Source organism: Callorhinus ursinus, unplaced genomic scaffold, assembly GCF_003265705.2.
Source record: "Callorhinus ursinus isolate GAN/ISIS: 27379988/994484 unplaced genomic scaffold, GSC_fseal_2.0 scaffold12, whole genome shotgun sequence".
NCBI lineage: Eukaryota > Metazoa > Chordata > Mammalia > Carnivora > Otariidae > Callorhinus > Callorhinus ursinus.
This window is the reverse complement of record NW_027397074.1, coordinates 12,693,161-12,705,836: the sequence shown is the minus strand read 5'-3', so window position 1 is coordinate 12,705,836 and position 12,676 is coordinate 12,693,161. Positions and strand designations below refer to the sequence as shown.

The window sequence follows — 12,676 nt, the reverse complement described above, 5'->3', positions numbered from 1 at the left end:
TCCAGTGCCTGGAATCGATTTCTGACTTAGTCATTTATGTGATCTACAACTTAAAAAAACTTTATTTAACTCCTCTTAAGCTCAGTGTCCACAAAGGCAATTAGATTCCTCCTTTAGAGAGGAACAAATTAAGAAGTAAATTAAATAATGCAAACTATAATTGAAACTTCAACAAGACTCCAAAAACTGAAAAGTGCAAAACTGCACGTAGAGGTGCTGAATCACCACATGCAGATTTTTGAAGGAAATTTCTGAACACTGGTAGTCCTCCAAAACCATTTACAGGCTGAGAGTGAAGAGAGGGTGAAGGGTTTATGAAGAAATTTTATTAAGAAGAATAGTTGCCAACTGGTGGATACCATTTTCACAGGAGAAAGGGGAAAAGTGGTGCCACCTCCATCACCTCGAGCCCAGAGCACTCCAGGAGTGAGGGTCTCAGCTGAGGACATCTGGATGACTCATCAAGGCTCTCCAGTGAAAACAGGTTCTAGCATCTTTCAGGTTCAAAGTACCGTCTGGCCCTCCAGTCCGAGGCTGACCTGCGCAGGCAGGTGAAAGATTTGTTGCTAAGTCTGGTGCATCTTAATTCTAAACTGAGGCTGTGTTTTGTGGCTCAAGTGATCAAAGAGGTATCTTTTCCCTAAGAAAGGACAGAAAATTCACAGGATTGTCAGAGTTTTCTTCCATAGGTAGGGAAATGTAAACTTCATGAAAAAATGTTTTTGGGGAGCCTGGGTGGCTCAGTTGTTTAAGCGACTGCCTTCGGCTCAGGTCTTGATCCTGGAGTCCCTGGATCAAGTCCCGCATGGGGCTCCCTGCTCAGCAGGGAGTCTGCTTCTCCCTCTGACCCTCCCCCATCTCATGTGCTTTCTCTCTCTCTCATTCTGTAATAAATAAATAAAAATCTGTTAAAAAATGTTTTTGAAAGATGGTGGAAGACAAAAATAAAGTTTTAGTTTGAGTATGTCACAGACTAACTTGCTCCACGTACCAGTTTAACATTAAAGTACCAAAAGAAATGGTTGGGGGCGCACCTGGGTGGCTCAGTCATTAAGTGTCTGCCTTTGGCTCAGGTCACGATCCCAGAGTCCTGGGATCGAGCCCCGTATCGGGCTCCCTGCTCAGCGGGAAGCCTGCTTCTCCCTCTCCCACTCCCCCTGCTTGTGTTCCCTCTCTCGCTGTCTCTCTGTCAAATAAATAAATAAAATCTTTAAAAAAAAAAAAAAAAAGAAAGAAAAGGAATGGTTGGTACCTAGTGACTGATTAATTTTTTGTAGTGTTAGAAGCTATGCCAAGATATGAAGTATGTCCTGGATAAATTGAAAGCCATTATAAAGAGAGAAAAATGGTCAGGTTTACATAGCAGAAGATAGTTTTGAGCTGAGGTTTGGAGAAGTGTCTTGGGGAAGAGGAAGAAATTAGAGGAGGCTATTTAGGAAGGTACTTAGTATCCTCCAGAAGAAATGTCAATGCTTGTAATGAAAGCAGTAGCCTAAGTGGGTAGAGTAGCTATGCTAGATATTTAGGGGTAGAATGTAGGACCAAGGGACATGTATTGAGATGAAAAATATAGGATGTCTTTTCTGGCATTCTTGTTTGGGCAAAAAGAAATAAATGAAGAAGAATCAAGTATTTTATTTATAGTATGTTGAATTTGGGATCTTTCTGAGCATTCCAGAGAAATACATACAGTTGGAAATGATTGTCCATGCTCAGGAGTCAAGGTTGTATTCAAAATTTTTTTAAAAATGAAAATTTTATATATTTTTTTAAAATTTTATTTTATTATGTTATGTTTTTTTTTTATGTTATGTTAGTCACCATACATTACATCATTAGTTTTTGTTGTAATGTTCCATGATTCATTGTTTCTTAAGTAGCAATGGCATGAATAAAAACACCTATAAATAATACCTATAAAAAGGAGGGAAAAAAGTCATTGATAGATCTGCATAATATATCTGAGAGTGGCCTCATAAGTTAGCAATGGTTTTCAATAATTTTTAGCTTAATTTAAATGAAATATTATGAATTGGACATCTAAAACAGAAAAAAAAAATGGAGCTATTTAATTGGGGAGAGGGTTATAAGGAGGTCCTTACCTGTATAGTCAACTTTCATCTATTTTGAAGATGCCTACGTTCCTACAGAACAGTTAAGACTCCCAGGAATAATTTGAAAATTGCAGATCTTGGATTAATCTTCCCATATTTTATTTGTGTTTTACTGAAGCATAATTGATATACAAAAATTGGACATATTTAATTTAGTTATAATTTGATTAGTTTGTAGTATGCATACACCCATGAAACTATCATTACAGTTCAAGGTAACAAGGATATTCATCATCTCCAAAAGCTTCCTCCTACCTCGTTTTGTTTGTTGGTTTTGTGGTAAGACTACTTAACATGAGATCTACCCTTTTAACAAATTGTTAAGTGTGTAATACTGAGTTGTTAATTATGGGCACTGTGTTTTACAGCAGATATCTAGAACTTATAAATCTTGTATAACTTAAACTTTATACCCATTGAACGACAACCCCCCCATTTGCCATTCTCTCACTGCATAATCTTCCCATTTGATATACAAGGAAATGATATTAGGAAAATATAGGTGATTTGTTTAAATGTGCACACAATCTAGACACATTTATTTATGATTATAGAAATCAGCAATGGTAGTATCAAAACTTAGGGGTTTATTACCCTTAATCTCTTAGAGCCATACAGTAGGTATTTTTTAGAGACAACCTCAGGTCTCTATGCTTACTCCTCACATAGCTCAGGGCCCTGGTAAGACTTAAGAAAAAAACTGAATAATCAGATAGACTTGAAACAACTCTTCCTGCTTCAATCTTCTCTTTTTCTTTATTTTGTTAATAGGAATACATGCTCCTGCTTCAAAAATAAAAAAGAAGTACAGATTATATAATAAAAAGTCTTTCTCATACCTCTATGCTCCAAAAGCAACTAAATGTGACTTTCTCATATCTTTTTATTTAACATTCAACATCTCTGATATCTGTTGTATGTAGTCTAATATCCATGCATCAATTACAATGAACTTTATAAAATGAAAAACAGACCATATCACTATTCCCCTTACAGCCTTTTTATGTATTCCTCTGACAATTAGGGGAAAAATGCCAATTTTTTACTGTAGATTTTAAGGTCCAAATGATATATCCCTCCCTACCACTCTTAACATTATCATACTCCATGCAACCCTTGGTTCACTACATTTGTTCTTAAACCATCAAACATGTCAATGACTTCAGCCATTGTACTGGCCCTCCTTTCTTTCTAGAATGTTCTTTATCTTCTCATGGCAGGCTTTTCATCCTTCAGCAATCAGTCAAAACACCCAAATCTTCAGAGCAACCTTATTTTCTATCTTTCCTCCATTATAACTTCAGTACACAACTTAGAAGAGAAAGATTTAAGTTCTCTTCTGTACTCTGTCCCTCACTTGCTGTATAACCTCAGGTCCATGACTTTCACAGATTTTTTTTTTTTAAGTTGAAAAATAGGGATAACATTGCTTTATTGTCAGGCTTGTTGTGAGAATTCAATAGGTAGAAACTGTTATATGTGTTAATTTCTGCCTCTCCTTAACTCAAAACAACATTAAGTTAAATTTCTTTTGTTAGAGCTTTAAAGATAAAGAAAACTAGGAATGGAAAGAAAGAGAGAAAGGGAGGAAGGGAGGAAGGGAGAAAGAAAACCAGGAGTGTACCTGAATAGAAAATGATACTGAAGGGAGATTCAAGTTTCTAGATCACCAGCCATGCCCGGGACTTATCATTAATTAATCCATTAACTAGTCATTAATGCTTACTGTATATTGGGTACTGATCTTAGTCCCTGGCAGAATAACAGGGATACATACAATCGATAGAGGAAATAGGAATATAGTTATATTGTAATGCATGTTATTAATATAGTTAAGTGCAATGGGCAATGAGTCTATGCCCACAGTATGGGCACAGACACAGTATGTGTCTTACAGCAGTTCATGGGAACATGAAAGAAAAGAAGGCTTTATATAGGGCAGTTTGATTTGATTCTCAATTGAACAGGTGCTTAACAAAGAATGAAGGAAAAGTCATCCTAAGCAGAAAATTATTGATGGAACTTCAACACATTTGAACACTGAGGAGAATGTAAAGAGAAGGTTCAGAAGGTCAAGTTTTAAGGAACAAAGGTCAATGGAGTCTAATTCTTCTGAAGTGAAATTGTTTAGAAATTTTTAAGTGGTTATAAAGATTGTAATATGAGGTGCCACTGGTAAGTTTTTCAAAAAGTATTTCCTTAAAGTGGTGCAGGCAGAATGTACATTCAGTGTGTGGAGAAATGAAAGGAGTTAGGCCATGGAAAATGCAGTTAGGCTGCTGTTTCAAAAAGGTCGATGGTTATTTAAAGGAGAGATGCTGAATGAAATTCTAAAGACTAGAATATTGAGGGAAAATTATTAAAATGGAGGAAACTTCAATCTGTGAGAGGACGGGAAAAGATAGTATAGAGAGAATTTTTGAAAATATGGGCAAGCAAAGTCAATAACCTAGGTGGAGGGGCTCTGAAACACTTCTTTTCTGTCTGGAGAGAGATGGAGATGTCAGTTACAATTTGAGAGGTTGTGGGTTGAACATATGCTATACAGACTATGAGGCAGACTCTTTCTCAGCCATTTTTTTTTTTTTTTTTTTACTAGAGTCCTCTTGTTTTTTTTTAAACTTTGGGTCCATCCTGATTGTGAGCTATAGAGTGGAGTAGGCATCCATATGTGGTAACTTGTTTCTGCTTTTAAAAGGGTCTTTATTATTATAGACCCACTCAAAGTCTTGAGGAACATGACTAATTAAAAATGCCAGACTGTAAGGAAGAATAAATGTGACTTAAAGGAAACCAGCCAGACAAAAGAACAGACTACAGCTCTTCTAATTTCAAAAATAAGAGTCTCTAATAGTCCTGTTGAGCTAATGTCAGTATCAGTGATCATGGAAAATTAGTCTCTCACATTCTTTCAGGGGTACTTTGGCTTCTTTACATAAAATTCCTTGGGAAGACTCCAGAAGTCACAGTTGCTATATGTAAAATTTTGTCATTTTTTTTCTTGCTTGATTAATATGAACCCCTGAATTATATGCTACACTATAAAATATTATAGCAGCGGTATCCTAAAAATGTAATATAAACTGAAAATCAGGCCATACATCTTTGGTTAATTCCTCAGGCTGCTTTGGTAATAAGGTATATTTTTGTGAGGGGGGAGAAAACATTCAGTATGTAACATGTCAGTGCTTAATACCACATGGGGAAATGCTTTGTAAATTGTAAGGTGCTAGTCATATATGAGGCATTATCTATTCATGGAGAGAGAGGAATGATTAAGATATATTAGCTATCACCAATACTTTGAAAAAAAGAAGTGGCTTAAGAGATAGCTCAGCATCAAAATAAACGTACAAAAAACTGAATATCACAAAATTTTAACGGTATTCCTGAGGCAGTAGAATCTTCGAACCTCTAAATCCTGCTATTGAAACATGGGTCTTTGTGGCCAAGATGGTAAACTTACAAATTGTGAGAGAATTGAACAACCTGGGATTAAGTGAGAAATTAGAATCAAAGAACAAAATGAATTATAAGTTTGTTTTTTATAAACATGAGATGAATTCACTTCCCCTATGTGCTTTAATTTTCTTTTCATTTGAACTGACTCCATCTTAATGGTATTCAAATTAGCTAAGCATTAGTAGTTATATATTCTAAAGTAGATTTAACCCTTCTCAGAAAGCCTCTGTTTATTTTGGTCGTAAAAAGTCGCTACATAATTTAAAGGAAGGTGGATAAGGCACATTTCTCCATTATTTGTTCATAGCCTATGCTGATTATAATGCACAAAATATTATCTTTCCATGCATAAGTATCCTAAATTATGCATCTAAAGTTTGCCTTATTCAAAAGAAGTGAAGACAGCTGTAAAAAAGAGCTTTCCAAGTATTTGTACATCAAAAATACATATTCATGATGGAAAATTACCCACCAAAAATGTGCTCTTTGCAAGGGGCAACATTATAATTTTGCAAAAGTTAAATCTTGTCGTCTTCTTATGCTGTTATTTTGTTACTCCTGGTGGGACACAGCAGGATATTCATTGGAAATCCTTGAAATTTTCTCTATTTGAATGTTTAAACACACTGAATATAAGAATCACATTTTAAAGGTATAAGTGACTGAAACATAAGGCAGCTCCAGACTGCTCACTAAGAACATTGATCAACATATTTAATCTGCAATTCATTTCACGTCCCATGTATAGAGCGTCATGTGTATTAGATGGCATTTAGAATGAAGTATACTTGAAGCACATTATGCTTTCTTAAATAAGGAAAATGACATATACTCTATGAATTTGGAGGTTATCTTTAGGATGCTAAAATAATTTTATAAAAAGAAAACTATTTTAAAAGTGTAGGAATAAATAAACCCGCTTTCCAACTGCATATCTCGGGGGTTCTCCTGATTTGAAGTTTTGAGTCCCTCTTTGCGTATGAGTGTAGGCATTTCAGTGAAGCTTATGTGATTCAGTTTCATATTTTGGTACACTGTGGTGTCAGTTGCAAGGAGTCACAAATAACAACTGAAACCAAGATGCTGAAACCCCGGCTCTTCTATTTCCTGCACGGACTTCCTTTGAGATCCGTGGCTTCCTTATTCTTGAATGAGGAAAAAAAATCCTGTCTGTTCTCAGAGCTTTATGTGTCTTAACTTAGATAGCATATAATAAAGCTGTAAAATACTGATCAAATGTGGGACAGGAGGTTATAATTCAAACTGCTGGTATCCAAGTCAACAAGTCAACAAGTGTACTGGGAACATTGTAAAGTCTCTGAGACTTAAGTTGTGAATAATTATTTAACTCAATTTTACCGAACGATGAGATTTGAGAGGGTAAATGAGTTTATATTCTTTGCTTCATAGCTAGATGTTAGAAAAACAGATATAGAATAGCCAAAAATCACATGACATTCTCCTCAAATTATTATTATTACTATTTCTTCTCATTTTTATTTTTTCTCAGGATTGATTAGCAAATTATAGCTCCCCATACTTCATAATATTTTTGGAAAAATTCCTGAAAACATAATTTATGACACAAAGATGGTACCATATTACTGGTTCCTGAATCTGTCAAGTCAAAGAAACAAAGCCAAACTTCTGTCCCATTGCTTTATTTGCCTTTCGATCTGCAGGATTAGAAAGTTTAGTGGAAGGGTACATCTGTGATTATAGCACATGCCTTTAAATGAGCTTTAAAAATACTCAGTCAAGAATTCTTAATATTTTGAAAATTAGAATTAATAGTATTGTTGAGTTGAGTTGATGAAACCCTCTCTAATGCCTCTGAAAGCTTATATGTTACAAATATTTACATTTTATTGAGTAAATCATAATTTGAAGAAAATTATATTTCCTTAAGATAATTAAAATGTTCTGAGGAAGTTAGAAAACTTGTATTGGATCCAAAAGTTGTTCAAAGTGTCAAGGAAATCTTTAAGAAATCCGTAATTCAGACCCTGTATTTTTTTAAATTGATTTGTCTCACACTGTTGACTTGAATCATATCTACTTTCTTTCATCTCTACTAGAGTTGATGATATTTATTGTTCACTTGCTACAAAGGTTATTTAAGTTATTTTTTGTTTCTTTTTTTGAAAAACAACTTGAGTTCTTTAGAGAGAACCTTAAAACATTGCAACCCATCATTATTATTTTTCTTTTATGCTAAAGAAATAAAGCATAAATAAAATGTACTGGTCCCCACCCTGTGGAGAATTTGCCCTTTATCAACAGATCCAGTGGGACTCTTTCTTGTTTTCAATAGTTCAGTAGATAAACTATTTCACTACTTGAGACTGTTTAGAAATATGAATATGTTTTTAACTGCAACTTAGTTCACATCTTTCATGACCTTTTCTTACTGATACCACAACAACTTTATGCAACACAACAATGAGCTACATGTTGGAATGTGATGAGTCCTTGGAGGATTTTTATACAGAGCAAGGACAAAATTATATGTGTGTGTGTGTGTGTGTGTGTGTATAATTTAATATATAATTTATATATATATATAATTTAAAGGCAGGTACCGAGAGGCTGGTGGTCTTAGATATACACTCAAAATAATTTAGTGAGAGTGGGAGGTGTCAGGTCACTATGTGAAACCTAGAGGATGAATGGCCAGGTGGAGAAGTGGGTTGGGCAATCACAGTATGTAAGTTGAAAAATAATTGCTAGAATATTTTTTAAAAAGCAATCAAAGTTAAAAAGTAAAATGTCAATCTCATTTATTTGTTTCTGTCATTTACATAGCAAAAAGAGCTACCCTGACTAGTAACTTTTTTCTCAGAATTAATGGCATCGATATGATAAATGATGAAGTTAAATAAATTTTTTAAATATCCATTTCTTCTCTTTAAAGGGGGACACTAATAAAAGCTGCCATGCATGTTAAATGAGCAGTTAAGACATGTTGTTTTTACCAAAAGGCTACAGAAGGAAAATCACTTCCTTGGTATAAACATGAGGCATTTCACAAACTTAGAATCTTCCTGGGCTTATAACGCTTCTGTGTAGAGAAGATGAAAAATTACTCATATAATTTACCATCTTTCAACATAGAATTTGATGTAACATCTACACAATTGAAAAAATAGGGAGTGAACACAAAGTCTTTCCTAAGGCTACACTACCACTCAGTGGAAGTACCGGGCCTAAAAGTCAAGTACACTGAGCCCCTGGTCTCGTGCCCAGATGATACCTCTCCCTTCATTTACATACACTAGTGCCCCTTACCTGTGGTGTCATTTTCCTTGGTTTCACTTACCCCCAGACATCCTTGTTGTGGAGTCAGATGATCCTTTTTTTGATGAATTATCAGAAGGTCAGTAGTAGCCTATCGCTTCATCACGATGCTTATGACATTCACCTTACTGCATCTTCTCATGTAGGCACTTTATCACTTCAAGTCACCATAAGAAAAAGGGTGAGCACAGTACAGTAAGGTCGTTTTTAAGAGAGAGATAACATTCACTTAACTTTTATTACAGTATATTGTTATAATTTTTCTAGTTTATTATTAGTTGCTACTCTCTTAGATATGCCTAACTTATAAATTGTCTAGCTCAATTTTTAAGGATTTTATCACAAACATCATTTCAATTCAGATTTCCTATGTATTCAAATAACTTGAAACATTATGAAATGGGCACTATTTTTGGTCTTTCAGAGTTACTAAGAAAGAAAAAAAGACAACTCTTCCTCCTCTAAATATTATATCTTCCACTACTTTCTAATCCATTAACTAGTATCAGCAACTTCCCTAGAGTTTGCTCTGCACTCAGATCTTGAGTATCCGTGATAGAGCAGAGGAGCTACAGACTGACATTTGACAAATGGTCATATATAGCTACATAGATATGGAATTCATTTGTATGTAATTGAACAAGAGTCTGTCCTGTACTTGAGGAGTAACTGACTCAGGAGATGCTGGAAATTTGCCACTTTTCTATTCTCCACCCTTCCTGACACTCCATTCCACACTAGAGATAGCACTATCATGAGATTTGTTCAAGGTACTAGGTGTTCAGTGGCGAATCTCAGATTGAGGCTCATTTATCTTTGATACCAAAATTCCTGTATATTTAGATAAGACACACAAATTGGTATGTGTGGTATCTCGAGGTCTGAGTTTGAGTGTCATGGCCTTATCACTTAAGAGTTGACATGAGTCAAGTCACTTTGGGTCCATTTGCCTCAGGTTTTTATCATTAATAGGTATAAGATTTGAATTACAAAATTTTGTAATTGTGCAGGGATTAAATAAGTCTCTTTAATGTACAAATGGGGATCTATTTGTGCATCCCTACAAAGCACTGAAGTGATGTTACAGCTATCAAATGTAAATAAAGCCAAATACATTGTGATTATTTGTGTAGGTTGTATGAAAATAAAATCCAGACTTTTATTCTTCAATTGAAAACTTTATTTAATGCAATGATTTTTAAAAGGCTTTACTATAGTGTACAGTTACATAAATCAATATATCAATGTTTATTAAACACCAAGTATTCATAAAATTCGAATCTTAAATTAGATTCTTAGTTTTACATGGTGGGGTTTTCATCATTTGGTATCTAGCCCATTCCAAGTTAAATGGTTAAGAGATAATGGTGCCTCCTTAGGCATTGGCTTCATCATACTATCGGACAAATAAATGCTCAAAAATTTTAATGAATGACTCCTGTATTAATTTAGGACCCCAAGAGTTCTAAAACCTAGATTTTCTTTGGGCATTTAAGTGGAATAATAGATTATACCGTATTAAAACTTCATTCATCTTCTAGCCCCCAAGTTCTCTTGATTCAAAAAGCCTAGATGTCTGAGTATCTAATTTATTTTTATAGGCATATCTTTATAAGCATAGGGGATCAGAAATAAGAAAGGCAGCTATTTTTTGCTTTTTAAATATTTTCTTTTCCCATAGAAGAATTTAACAAGTTATGAAGTGCATAAAATAATTTTAGAATATCATCCAAAACATCCTTATATTTAGGCATCTCGTTCACAAGTGTTAAATCTACTTTAAGGCCTGAATTGTCAAGGATCACATAAATTGGGTAGCTGCCAAATTTCCATTTCAGTTTATGCTGTGTAGACAGAACATGTATCCATATGACCTGCATGAATCAGCCATTCAGCTGTCTCACAGGCTATTTTAGCTATTGCCTACTGCCAACTAGGTAAGAAAGAAAATTCATTAGCATGAAAGTTAAGGTAATTTTTGGTTATTACATTGGTTAAATTTTTTTCTAGCTCTTCCTTCTTCCGTCTACAAAACAGAACAGGTTTTTACTATTGAAATTTAGAAAAATACAACTCATAACTTTTTAAAAGTTGTTTACAATGATTAATTTGAGGACATTCTTATAATTTAGTTCTAAACTTTACATAAACTTAAAGCTATTCTCTTCAATTATATGCAAATGTATTGATAAGAGACTTGCAACCAAATTGTAAGGAGAAATTGCTCATATTGAAATTTAAAGATTATCTCTCTGGGGGGAAAAGAAAAGTCCTTGAAAGAATGGAGTTTGCTTACTGTTGCTGTCACTGACTCAGGATTGCTTGACTGAACTTAACATGTAATACATGACAATATTTCTTATACCTTTTAAATTACTGTAGAGTTATAAAAATATTTTATTAATCAAGCATCTATTGAACATTTAGCAGTATTTTTTGAACATTTAGTAGTATTAAATTATCATACATTCTCTCAAATATTTTTGTCCAATATATTTTGTTCAGTAAAATATTTCTGTAAAATATTTTAAAGAGTGATGCTATTAAAGCAAAGAAAATCATGCTATGACATAAATTTTGTACTCTCATTGAATGGAATGTATTCAAATTATTTAACTTATACAGTATTTAAGACAAAAGTAAACATAATTTTATATAAACTTTCTGTTTGAATTTTAAACATCTTCAGAAAGAAGTATTCATCCCCATCCCATCAAATTTATTTTGAAAATTAAGAAGGAAAGTTCTGATATTTCTAGCATATTCTTGCTGAAAAACTATCTTCCATATTTTAATCAAATTCAACTGTCTGTTAGGAATTAATATGGCACAACATTGTCCCTTAAATTTATTAATATAATCAGTGTGGTAAAATGAGAGGTATTATTGACATGCAAATGTGATACCAGCTAAATTGTTAATATTTATTTGAGATCTTACCTTTAGAGCATTATAGTATCTATATTATAGTTTTAAAAATTATACTAATATTCAGGGTGTTACTAATAACTGTTTTTATTTGGATTACACATGTAGTAACCAGATTTATTAATTTCCACTACTGACATCATATAAAATAAATTTGAGTGTACTTTGTTTGACAGTGGTAAAAAGATTTAAAATTAGAGTGCATTGTTTATATGGTTGAATATTTTCTGAGTTTTGATCTTGCCACCAGATGGCAGGAAAAATCAGAGTCAAATAGTTCTGGTAAGCAGCATGGATAAGGATTTTTTTTTTTTTTTTTGTCATTTTGGGTGTTTTTCTATTGTTGATGCTTTACACAAAGCCCAAGAAAGACATCATAAACATAATGTGGATAGACAATACCTGCTAATTATCGATAAAAATTTTCTATTTTTTTCAGTATAATCATGCTATAAATAACTTTTAATGTATTCATGCTATCACTAATATCATGAGTTCGAAAATTATAATTAAAGTTATTGTTTTAGGAACATTCAGCTTGCCGTAATAATTAGAACTGTCAATCCCTGAACTTCTCTGGGTAAAACAACTGGTCACTCTTCTTCTAAGGGCATAGGTCTTCACTTAAAGAATGGCACGACAGTGAACTGTATGGTCAATGAATACTTAGAAAATAGCAAACTCTCACCTCAAAGTTGCTTTTTGGTCAAGGCCAAGCAAGGACTTATCTGTGGCTGATAAATGTTTTATGAATTCACAGTGTAAATATTTTAAAGTCTTAGTGTAATGACACTTGACATCTTCTATAAATAAACCCCCCACTTAATTATAACACAGAATAAAGGCAGAAAGAGAAAATATTCCCCAAACTGCAC

At 33.7% G+C, this 12,676-nt stretch overlaps 1 protein-coding gene and 1 long non-coding RNA gene across 2 annotated transcripts in view; one reads left to right on the top strand and one right to left on the bottom strand.

Moving 5' to 3' along the window:
* Nucleotides 1-12,676, top strand: part of SEMA3A (semaphorin 3A) — a 472,351-nt gene that overhangs the window by 22,399 nt on the left and 437,276 nt on the right. The gene's annotated exons all lie outside the window — the stretch shown is intronic.
* LOC141373847 (uncharacterized) overlaps nt 322-12,676 on the bottom strand; it is a 34,215-nt gene continuing 21,860 nt past the window's right edge. Inside the window, exons 2-3 of the long non-coding RNA XR_012380194.1 lie at nt 8,896-9,030; nt 322-640 (exon numbers count right to left, since the gene is read on the bottom strand). This is a non-coding gene — a long non-coding RNA (uncharacterized lncRNA). The remainder of the gene's footprint in view (nt 641-8,895; nt 9,031-12,676) is intronic.